Source organism: Tamandua tetradactyla, chromosome 7 (genome assembly GCF_023851605.1).
Source record: "Tamandua tetradactyla isolate mTamTet1 chromosome 7, mTamTet1.pri, whole genome shotgun sequence".
Lineage (NCBI taxonomy): Eukaryota > Metazoa > Chordata > Mammalia > Pilosa > Myrmecophagidae > Tamandua > Tamandua tetradactyla.
In genome coordinates this window covers 131,660,967-131,673,215 of record NC_135333.1, presented here as the reverse complement: position 1 = coordinate 131,673,215, position 12,249 = coordinate 131,660,967, and the positions used below count along the sequence as shown (strand labels likewise).

At 37.8% G+C, this 12,249-nt stretch overlaps 1 protein-coding gene across 5 annotated transcripts in view; it reads right to left on the bottom strand.

Annotated features, from left to right (window-relative positions):
- The window catches only part of SRGAP1 (SLIT-ROBO Rho GTPase activating protein 1), a 387,180-nt gene that overhangs the window by 206,757 nt on the left and 168,174 nt on the right, over positions 1-12,249 (bottom strand). The gene's annotated exons all lie outside the window — the stretch shown is intronic.

Here is a 12,249-nt window from a genome sequence, read left to right as displayed (position 1 = left end):
AAGAACAACCAACATTGACTCGAGAAGAAATAGACCACCTCAACAAACCAATCACAAGACATTAAACCAGTCATCAAGAAGCTCCCAGAAAAGAAAAGTCCAGGACAGACAGCTTTACATGTAAATCTATCAAGCATTCAAGAAAGAATTAGCACCAATCCTGCTCAGTCTTCCAGAAAAATTGAAGAGAAGGGGAAAGTGACCAAACTCATACTATGAAGGCAACATCACCTTAATACCAAAGCCAAGCAAAGATACTACAAAAAAAAAAAAAAGAAAATTACAGACCAATCTTTTTAAAAAATACAGTTGCAAAAATCTTCAACAAAATACTTGCAAATAGAATCCAGCTGCACATTAAAAGAATTATGCACCATGATACACATGGGATTTATTCCAGGTATGCAAGGCTGGTTCAACACAAGAAAATCAATTAATGCAGTATACCACATCGATAAATGAAAGAGGAAAAACCACATGATCATCTCAATTAATGTGGAAAAGGCATTTGAAAAAATTCAACATCCTTTCTTGATGAAAACAATTTAAAGGATAGAATAGAAAGCCCTTCCCTCAACATGATAAAGGGAACATTTGAAAAATGCACAGCTAATATCATACTCAATGGGGAAAGACTGAAAGCATTCCCTCTAAAACCAGAAATAAGACAAGAATGCCTACTGTCATCAGAGTTATTCAACATTTTGCTGGAAGTTTCAGCTAGAGGAATTAGGCAAGAAAAAGAAATAAAAAGCATCCAAATTGGACAGGAAGAAGTAAAACTTTCACTGTGTGCAGATGACAAGATACTATGTGTTGAAACTCCCCAAAAATCTACAGCAAAGCTACTATAGCTAACAAATGAATGCAGCAAAGTGTCAGGGTACAACATCAACAGCCAAAAATCAGTAGTGTGTCTATTAATTATAATAAGCAATCTGAGGAGGAAGTCAAGAAAAAAATTATATTTACAATAGCAACCAAAAGAATAAAATATTTAGGAATAAATTTAACTAAGGACACAAAAGACCTATAAACAGAAAACAACAAGAAATTGCTAAAAGAAATCATAGAAGACCTAAATAAATGGAACGGCATTATTGTGGTCATGGACTGGAAGACTAAATATACTTAAGACATTGATTCTACACAATTGATTCATAGATTAAATGCAAAACCAAAGATAACCCAACAACTTAGTTTGCAGAAACAGAAAAAGCAACACCCAAATTTATTTGGAAAGGCAGGTTGCCCAAATAGGAAAAAAAAAAACATCTTGAGAAAGAAAAATGAAATGGGAGGTCTTACACTACCTGACTTTAAAGCATATTACAAAGCTACAGTGGTCAAAACAGCATCGTACTGGCATAATAATAGATAGACTGACCAATGGAATCAAACAGAATGTTCATAAATCTACAGATAATTGATCTTTGATTAGGTAGTCAAGCCAACTCAACCTGGAAGAGCAACCATTCAATAAATGGTGTTTGGAGAACTGGATATCCATATGCAAAAGAAGGAAAGAGGATCCATACCTCAAACCCTATACAAAAATTAAGTCAAAATGAGTCAGAGACCTAAACATTAGTGCTAAGACCATGAGACTTCTTGAAGAAAACGTAGGGAAATATCTTATAAATCTTATGATACAAGGTGGTTTCCTAGACCTTACATCAAAAGTATGAGCAATGAAAAAATAGATAAATGGGAGGGTCTCAAAATTAAACACTTTTGTGCATCAAAGAACTTCGTCAGAAAATTTAAAAGGCAGCCTATGCAATGGGAGACAATGTTTGGAAACCACTTACCAGATAATGGTTTGACATCCAGAATATATAAAGAGATTGTACAACTCTATCAACAAAAAGACAACCATCCAATCTAAAACTGGGCAAAAGACATGAATAGACACTTTTCCGAAGAGGAAATACAAATGACCAAAAGGCATATGAAAAGATGCTCAGCTTCATTATTAGGGAAATGTAAATCAGAAGCACAAAGAAATATCATTTCATACGCACTAGAATGGCCATAATAAAAAAAAACGGAAAATGACAAGTGCTGGAGAGGATGTGGAGACACAGGCACACATAGGTGGGAATGTAGAATGGTACAACTGCTCTGGAAGGCAGTTTGGCAGTTTCTCAGTAAGCTAAGTATAGAACTGCCATATGATCCAGTGATCCCATTACAAGGTATCTTATTCAGAGGAACTGAAAGCAAGGATGTAAACGGATATTTTCACACTGATGTTTATAGCAGTGTGACTGACAAGAGATAGAAATAGCCCAAAAGTCCAGCAGGAGAAGAGTGGCCAAACAAGCTGTGGTTTAGACATATGATGGAATATTACACAGCTGAAAGACAGAATAAAGTCATGAAGCATGTAACAATGCGGATGAACCTTTAGGACATCTGCCAAGTGAAATCAGCCAAAAAGAAAAGAACAAAAATATGGTCTTATTAATATGAACCAACATTAACAAATGAACTTTGAGAGTTAAAGTTAAGAACACAGTTTATCAGGAGAAAGAAATAGAGTAGAAATTGGGCATTGGTGCTGAAGGAGTATAGAATGTTCAAGCAGACTGATCGTAAAGATCCAGAAATGGAAAATATTGTCTAATGGTAGCACAATATAACGACACTGAATGAAGCTGAACATGAGTACGGTTGAGGTAGAAGGGCTGGAGGCATGTATGACACCAGAAGGAAAGACAGAATAAAAACTGAGACTCTTACTGGGGTATAACTTAGCAATGCCTAAAAAGAAGAATGATATTGATTAAATGTACAAATATAAGAATGTTTTTGCATGAGGGAGAACAAATGAATGTCAGCATTGTAAGGTATTGAAAATGGGATGATAAACAGAAAAAAATACAATCAATGCAAACTAGGGTCTACAGTTAACAGTAACATTATATTATGCTTCCACTGAAGATGACGAAAGCAATATGCCCAAACTAAATGTCAATAGCAGGGAAAATGGGTGAGGGATATGAGCTTATTTTCAGAAGAAAAGGAAACGTTCTCATACAGATGTGGTGGCAAAGGCATGGCTATTGATTATACTGGGAGCCACTGACTTTTTACTTAGATTGGATGATATCATACGCAAATAAAACTTTAAAAATGCACAGAGAGATACAAGTGTTGGAGAAAGAGATGTGCCTATTCACTGTAAGCCGTGAATCTGAGAGGTGCAGCCCCTATGGAGGGCAGTTTGGTGGCTCCACAGGAGGCTAGGTTTGGGGATGCCATATGATCCTGCAACCTGATTGCTAGGTACTTACTTGGAGGAACTGAGGGTGGGGACACTAATGGACATTTTCACACTGGTGTTTATGGCCGCAATGTTCATGATGTGCAATAGTTGGAGGTGGTCTAAGGGTACACTGTCAGAGGAATGAAAGGGGAAACTGCTGTATACATACAATGGAGCGGCTGCAAGAAGGAGTGAAGTTGTGAGGCATGCAACTACATGAATGAACCTTGATGACAGTATGCTGAATGAAGTGTCAAAAACAAAAAAGACATATTTATCATGCTTCACTCCTATGGACTAACTGTAATACACAAACTCAGAAAACTGAAGATGAGAGCTTGGGTTATCATAGGTTGGGGCCTATTGTAAAGGTTCCTAGATTGTAAGCTCTTATAGCAGTCACATCTATTTGGAGTTGTAACTGCTTTTTCTAAATTCTGAGATGCTGAGCTATTTGTGTATAACTTGGTTGTTCCCTCAAAATTTGGGTATTTGTGTGATTGCTGAAGACTCAGCATTAGAGCTCTTAGGCTATGAAAGTAAGCAGTATTCCACACAGCAATAGTGAAAAAATGATCGGATTTCAAGTAGAGATATGAATGAAGCTGATCTGGATAGGACTAAGGTAAATCAGAATACAGGGTAAAGGGTGATATGGTCTACATTTTAAAACTTCAACTTCTGTGTGAGATCAAAGGAAAAGATGTTTACTTCATGCAAAATTTTTATTTTTGGTAACTATGCTGGTCTGAAAGGATGTATGTACCCTAGAAAAGCCATGTTTTAATCAAAATCCCATTTCTTAAAGGCAGAATAATCCCTATTCAACACTGTATGTAATTAGATCATCTCCCTGGAGATGTAGCCCAATCAAGAGTGGTTGTTAAACTGGATTAGGGGAGATGTGTCTCCACCCATTTGGGTGGGTCTTGATGGGCTTACTGGAGTCCTATAAAAGAGGAAACATTTTGCAGAATGAGAGTTTCAGAGAGAGCAGAGAAGAACGACATTGCCATGAGAAGCAGAGAGCCCACAAGCCAGGGACCTTTGGAGATGAAGAAGGAAAATGCCTCCTGGGGAGCTGCATGAAACAGGAAGCCAGGAGAGAAAGCTAGCAGATGATGCCTTGCCCACCATGTGCCCTTCCAGCTGATAGAGAAACTGTGACTGTGTTCACTATTTGCCTTCTCACTTGAGGGAGAAGCCCTGAACTTCGTTGGCCTTCTTGAACCTATCTTTAACTGGATGCCTTTGATTGGACATTTCTACAGACTTGTTGTAATTGGGACATTTTCTTGGCCTTAGAACTGTAAACTAGCAACTTCTTAAATTTCCCTTTTTAAAAATCATTCCGGACTGCCCTGGGTTCGGAGCTATGGCCAACAACAGGAAGCAAGTGTTTGTTGCCAAAGTGCTGAAGAAACTTTTTCCTAACGTTCCAAAAGGCCAAGAAAAAACTGCACCACTGATTCTCACCTCAGAAAAACCACCTGAGAAAGTGACACCTAGGAAAGCAAAACTCGAGAGCATTCAGCCTTCTACAGGTGGTGGCATTGAGATCCAGTCTGAAAGACGGCTGTACACAGTGAGTCTGCCCCCTGAGGGATACATCCCATGTTTGTCAGAGTTGAACAGTTGCACAAAATCTGAGAAGTCCTCCAGCAGTGATGACGCAGAAGGCACCGGGAATTGAACCTGGGTCTCCAGCATGGCAGGCAAGAACTCTGCCTGCTGAGCCACCATGGCCCACATGTATATATGTTATATTTAGCAATAAAAGATGTTTAAAAAAAAAAATCATTCCATTTCTGTTATATTGCATTCCAGCAGCTAGCAAACTAGAACAGTAGCATACAACCTAATTTAACTTTTATGGTTAGTTTGTTCAAACAACATAATTACATATTATCCTGACTAGGGAATGAGATCTTATTGGTTTGTACAGGTTATCATGATGCCCCAATATACCCCAGAGTAATATGGGCAGAAAATAAAAAGGTATTTGCAATGTCCCCTTAGGAGACAAGGGAGAAAAGAGGAAATATTAAACTTCCCTACCTGGGGAATTCCTGATATTCTCACAAGCACTGGGGACAACTAATTTAATAGGCCAAATTCACAGTATTGGGGCTCATGTCTATGAAACTTATTCCTACAAAGGAGAAGCTAAGCCAATTTATGATTATGCCTAAGAGTAACCCCAGAGAGTCTCTTTTGTACTCATATGTGGCCTCTCTCTCTAAGCCAAGTTGGCAGGTGAACTCACTGCCCTCTTCACCTACATGGGACATGACTCCAGGTAACACAGGACATGATTCTGGGGGATGAGCTGGCACCTGGTCTCATGGGATTGAGAAGAACTTCTTGACCAAAAAGGGGAAGAGAGAAATGAGACAAAATAAAGTTTCAGTGGCTAAGGGATTTGAAACAGAGCCAAGAGTTTATCCTGGAGGTTATTCTTATGCATTATGCAGACATCCCTTTTTTGTTTATGGTGTATTGGAGGGGCTAGAGGGAAGTATCTGAAACTGTTGGACTGTATTCCAGCAGCCTTGATTCTTGAAGACAATTGTATACGTATATAACTTTTACAATGTGACCTCATGATTATGAAAACCTTGTGGCTGATACTCTCTTTACCAGGGTATGGACAGATAAGTAGAAAAATAAAGACAAAAATAATTAAATAACAGGGGAGATAAAGGATAAAAAAAATTGGGTAGATTGCAATATGGGTGGTCAATGAGAGGGAGGGGTAAGGGAGGTGGGGTGCATGGGATATTTTCTTTTTATTTATTTTTTTGAAGTCATGTAAATATTCTAAAAATGATCATGGTGATGAATATACAACTAAGTGATGATGAGAAAAGAGAATGTAGTGATAAACTATGTGATGATACCGTGAGCCATCAATTGTATACATTGGATGCATTGTATGCTGTGTGAATATATCTCAATAACATTGCATTAAAAATTTAAAAAAAAGAAACTATCTTGCCAGGAAGAGAAAACATTAGGCTTCTTTATACCACCAGAGCCACAGGGCAGCATGAGACAGGATGTCACTTTCCCTCCTCCCTGCACATAGGGTAACTGTTTGAATATAACTTCACTACTTTTGAGCTAGCCCCATAGGGGCACTGAAAAATTTGAAAGACTGTTAGAGAAATGAATAAATGAGTAAAATGAAAGCTGCACTGAACTCTACACTATGACTCCCACAATAGGTCCACTAACTATCATAAGTACTCAAAATCATTAGCACTAGCACTGATGAAACAACATCAAGGGCTAATTTCTAGAAAATATTGGGCCTTATTTTTGTAGAAGGGACTGCAGCTTCCTTCCCACCTCCAGTTTCTTTAAGAACAGTCCTTTCTATTAGCTTTCTTGGGTTAATATTGACCTAGATAATTTTTTCAGACTCTAGGTTCAGTTCAGTTTAGCTGAACAACAATTTTTGAGCACCTACCTTGTGTTAGACAGGACCACAGATAATGGAGACACAAAGATTTGTAAGACAGAGCTTCTTCTGATAGGGAAGACAAAATCCTAAACAGATAATTTCAATAAACTGTGTTCAGTTCTAAAATAGAGGAACACACTAGCATGCTCTAGGAAATGGAGAGGAAACTGATTCAGAATGTGGGTAAGCTTCTCAGAAGATATAATACCCTGAAGGATGAACTGATTACAGGATATTTAGCTGTAATCATTAAGAAAGTGAAAAGACAGTTGTGCCAGTTTGAAACAATTATGAGGAGTTAAGTGAAGGCACACAGATGCTTAAAGAGGAAACTGCTGGCATCAGAAAGTGGAAGCAATGGAAAGGAAATGAGGACCAGCAGATGCCAGTTGCAAGCCCTCCTTTGTCATAGATATCAACCTTCCTTGAATCAAGGCATCTTTCTCTGGATGTCTTAGTTTGGACATTTTTATGGCCTTAGAACTTCAAACTTATAATAAGCCATTCCATTTCTGTTATATTCCATTCTGGCAGCAGTAACAAACCAGTACAGATTTTGGTGCCAGAAGTGGAGTGCTGTTATGGTTTGCAAACACCAAACATGTTGGAACGGCTTTTTAAATGGATAAGGGGAAGATTTGGAAGAGTTGTAAGGATCCTGATAGAGAAAGCCTAGAATGCTCTAAAGAGAATGTTGGTAGAAATGTGGACTCTGAAGACACCTACGATGAGGCTTTAGGCAGAAATGAGGAATATGTCATTGTAAACTGGAAGAAAGGAGATACTTTTAAAATTGCAGATAATATGGCCAAATTGAGTACTGCTGTTGTATGGAAGTCAGAATTTAAAAGTGGTAAGTTGGGGTATGTAGCTAAAGAAATTTCCAAACTAAATGTGGAAAATGCAGCCTGGCTGCTGCTTGCAGCATATAGTAAAATGTTATAGGAAAGAGAGAAGTTGAGAACTGAACTTTTGGGTACAAAGAATACAGAAGTTGATGGTCAGGAAAGTTCTTGTCTTCCAGAAAATTAGACTCAGTGAATAGGGCCCCATATGAGGGATTTAACCAAACATGGAAGCATTCAACCATTACAGGACAAGTGAGGACAGGAGATGGAGTTATCCAGAAAGGATGCGTGGAAAGCCCTATTGTCTGATGGGTATGACCCCAGTATACCGCATAGAAAACCAACAAGTGTATTGTGGGATCTATATAAATCCAATGCGAACCATTGGCAGTCTGGACTGAAAGGGGCAGAAAAGGGACAAGTGAAGGAAAAATTACTTTAGAGGCAGAACCATGGAAGCTAAGGTCTGAAGTCAAGAAACTTCAGGCCAGTAGAGCCAATTCACCCATACATGTGGAGTGGGTGAGTTTGCCCTGGAAGCAGAGGGTGGGCCTTTCACTTCATTGTCAGGAAGAGTTTTGGTGCCCTAGGCCTCAGAAAGTGTGGAGTACATAAACCAGGGATTAAGGGAGTCTGGCAATCACCCCCTTGTGCTAAGGGGGTTAAGTGTGTGCCCTAGAGATGGCAGAAGGTGAGGCATTGCCTCACTGTTTGGAGAGAGTGGAGCTAAGAAAAAGTTCGTCTTGCCCAGTGAGCCCTAGCTTGCAACCCTCATCCCAGCATTTGGAAAGCAGGGCTGCTGTGTAGGCAGAGTAGGACTGCCAATTTCTAAAGCCCCGAGGATGATGAAACCATATTTTATGAATGACTCTCAGACTTTGATATCCAACGGAGTTTTCCTGCAGGTTTTCAGAACTGTTTGGGTCCAATAACCTCTGTTTACCTTTCAATTTCTACCTATGGAAATGGGAACATTTATCCTATGACTGTCCCTCCTTTGTATGTTGGCAGCAGATAAACTGTTCTGAGGTTTACAGGTCCAGAGCCAGAGGAGAACTTTGCCTTAGGACAGATCATGCCTATAGCTGACTTTGATGAGATTTGATTCTGTTTCTGACTTTGCATTGTTACTGAAATGGTTTAAGGCTTTGTGATAATGTAATGGAATGAATGTATTTTGTATATGGAAAGAACATGTCTTTTAGGGGTCCAAAGGGTGGAATATGCTGGATTGAAACTATTACGTACTCCAGAAAAGCCATGTTTTAATCCTGATCATCCTGATCCAATCTTGTGGGACCAGAACTATATTTTAGGATGGTAATTTTCAATGAGATTGTTTCCAGGGAGATTGAGCTACTCAATTTTTGGTGTGACCTTTTGATCGGATGGAGGTGTGACTTCACCTATTCAAGGTAGCCCTTGATTAGGTTACTGAAGTCCTTTGAAAGGGGAAACGTTTTGGAGAAAACTCACTTGCAGATGCTTGGAGAACAGTTGCTTCAGAGCAGAAAGAGACACAGACATTTGAAGATGCTTGGAGTTCCGACACAAAGTAGATGCCTATACATGGATGCTTGGATATGGAGAGCCCAGCAGATGTCAACACGTGCTTTCCCATGAGATGCTAAGTAAGCCAGAATCAGGGTTGTGTACCACAGGAGCTAAGTGAAGGCCCACAGATGCTTAAAGAGGAAACTGCTGGCATCAGAAACTGGAAGCAATGGAACTGAACAAGGACCAGCAGATGGCATCCATATGTCCTCCCATGTGACCCATACTGGCCTTCCTTGAGTCAAGGTATCTTTCTCTGGATGCCTTTTGTGATGGTTAGGTTCTGGTGTCAACTTGGCCAAGAGATTACGCCCAGTTGTCTAGTCAGGTAAGCACTGGCCTGACTGCTGCTGCAAGGATATTTTGTGGCTGGTTGATAAACGGAAGACTAGTGTATTAAATCATCAGTCAGTTGATTACATCTGTGGTTGACTGTATCTGCACTCAACTAAGGCATGCCTTCCACCAATGAGATAATTCAATCAGTTGAAGGTGGGTGCTGTGCAGATTTTGGACTCTTCCATTCCACCATGGCTGTATGAGACACCTTTATAAATCTCATATTTTCAGATATCTCCTGTTGGTTCTGTTTCTCTAGAGAACCCTGACTAATACACCTTAATTTGGACATTTTTATGGCCTTAAGCATGTAAACTTTCAATGTAATAAATTCCCTGTTTAAAAGCCATTCCACTTCTGGTATATTGAATTCCGGCAACATTAACAAACTAATACAACAGCCTACAGAATGGAAGAAAATATTTGCAAATCATATATCCGATAAGGGAGTTTATTTGGAATATATATAAAGATTCCTTACAACTCAAGAATAAAAAGACAAAAACTATAAAAATGGGCAAAAGATTTCTCCAAAGAAGATATATAAATGGAAAATAAGTGCATAAAAAAGATGCTCCACATCAAAAATCTGAAAATGCAAATCAAAACCACAATGAGATATCATGCCACACCCTCTTAGATGGTTATAATCAAAGAGTCAGATAATAACAAGTGTTGGTGAGAATGTAGAGCACCTGCAATCCTCATACACTGCTGGTGGGAATGTAAAATGGTACAGTCACATTGAAAAACAATCTGACAGTTTCTCAAATGGTTAAACATAGAACTACCATATGACCCAACAATTTCTCTCCTAGGTGTATACCCAAGAAAAATGATAACATGTATCTACACAAAAACTAGAACATGAATGTTCAAAGCAGCATTATTCATAATAACCAAAAGATAGAAGCAACTCAAATGTCTGTTAAACGATGAACAGATAAACAAAAAATGGTATATCCATACCATGGAATATTATTCAACCATAACAAGGATGGAAGAAGTACTAATATATGCTATATTATAGACGAATCTTGGAGACATTAGGTGACGCGACAAAATAACACAAACTATATGATTCCATTTATATGAAATGCCTAGAGTAGACACATGTATAGAGACAAAGTAGATTAGTGGTTGGCTAGAGCTGGGGGAATTGGGAGAGGATGGGTACTGACTGGTGATAGACACAAGTTTTCTTTGGGGTGATGAGAATGTCCTAAAATTTATATTAGTGGTGGTTATAGAACTCCCTGTGAAAATACTAAAAATCATTGGGTTGTATACTTTAAATGGGTGGATTATGTGATATGTTATTTATATTTCAATATAGGTCTTCTATAAAAAAGGTATATAGCTATATTACAATTCAATAAAATTTCAGTTGTTGAGACATATTTGATGATGATAATGATAAAAATAACAAAATAATTCTTCACATTTCTCTGCATAATGTTTTTTAGCAGCTTATCAATTTAGACAACATATGGGCAAGCACTTTAAAATATATGCACAAAATGACTCCTGCCTCAAAATTTTTATTTCATCCTAAATATCTATAAGCCAGAAGAGTAAATTTACTTACTGGCTTGCATCATCTGTAATTAATTTTTACAATTTCAAATGGTATAGAAAATTTTTAGGAGTGGTCATCATAGTGACTCCCACACAATCACTCTTTTAGACAGAAAATACAATCTCTGGGGAGGCTCTAAGCAGTCATTATTTAAATCTCAGGGCAGGACCTACTAAATAATCATAATGTCTGTCTTATTGTTTTTTAAATGACTATTACTTAATTTCTGTCCTACCAATACATCATTACAGAATGAATCCGTATCACTAATACAACAACAAAAATGCACAAAAAGAGTGTGCTTTCAAACTACTGCAACTAATCTGTTTTTTAAAAATGGAAATGATTCCTGTAAGCTATAAAAATCTGCAAATACCAAATAAAATGTAATTGCCTAGAAAAGGATGAAACAGGCATTTCTTACTATTCTGACAATGGGAAGTTCTATTCCTAAAACAAATTTCTGTTAGTCCATAGGCTGATATACATTTCATAGAAAATTTGAGTCAAAGCTGGGTTGCTTCTCTAATATGTTACTGAACGATTAAGATTAAGAGGTAAAAGACATACAGAGTATGATATTCATAATTATTTCACAAAACAATACCATAACATTTCATCATAAACCATCTCAAAAATTTTACATTCTCATTTGGTCAGATTTTCATTATATCAAAAGAGTGACAGGTTTTATCAGTCCCTTTACCCAAATGATATAAAGAATATTCCCAAAAGACAGATGAGAGCCACTGGGAATGTTTTTAAGAAAACAACCAATGAAACTATACATGTATCTACCATATCATTGCTCCTGTAAATATTTATACATCTTGGCACTTGCTGATTACATAAATACCAAGGGCATACTTTTGTGAAATATGCTTTTTTAGATTAGAAACGTGAAGCTAAAAAAATCCATACATGTGAGCTTGGATATTTTAGCAAATGGACGAAGTAAGCAAAGGCCATTTCTCCACTTCATAAAGAATGTGAACCCAAGATTTATAATGCTCCTAAACTCTGTACAGATATCAGCATGGCATTGGAATGGACCCAGGTTGGAGTTAGTGTCACCTACTAAAAATCACATGACATAGTGTAAGTCACTTAACCTCTCAAACATTATCTCTGTAAAATAATAATACCCATATCACAAAGACTAGAGCAAAAATTAAACAAGATATTTTAAGTG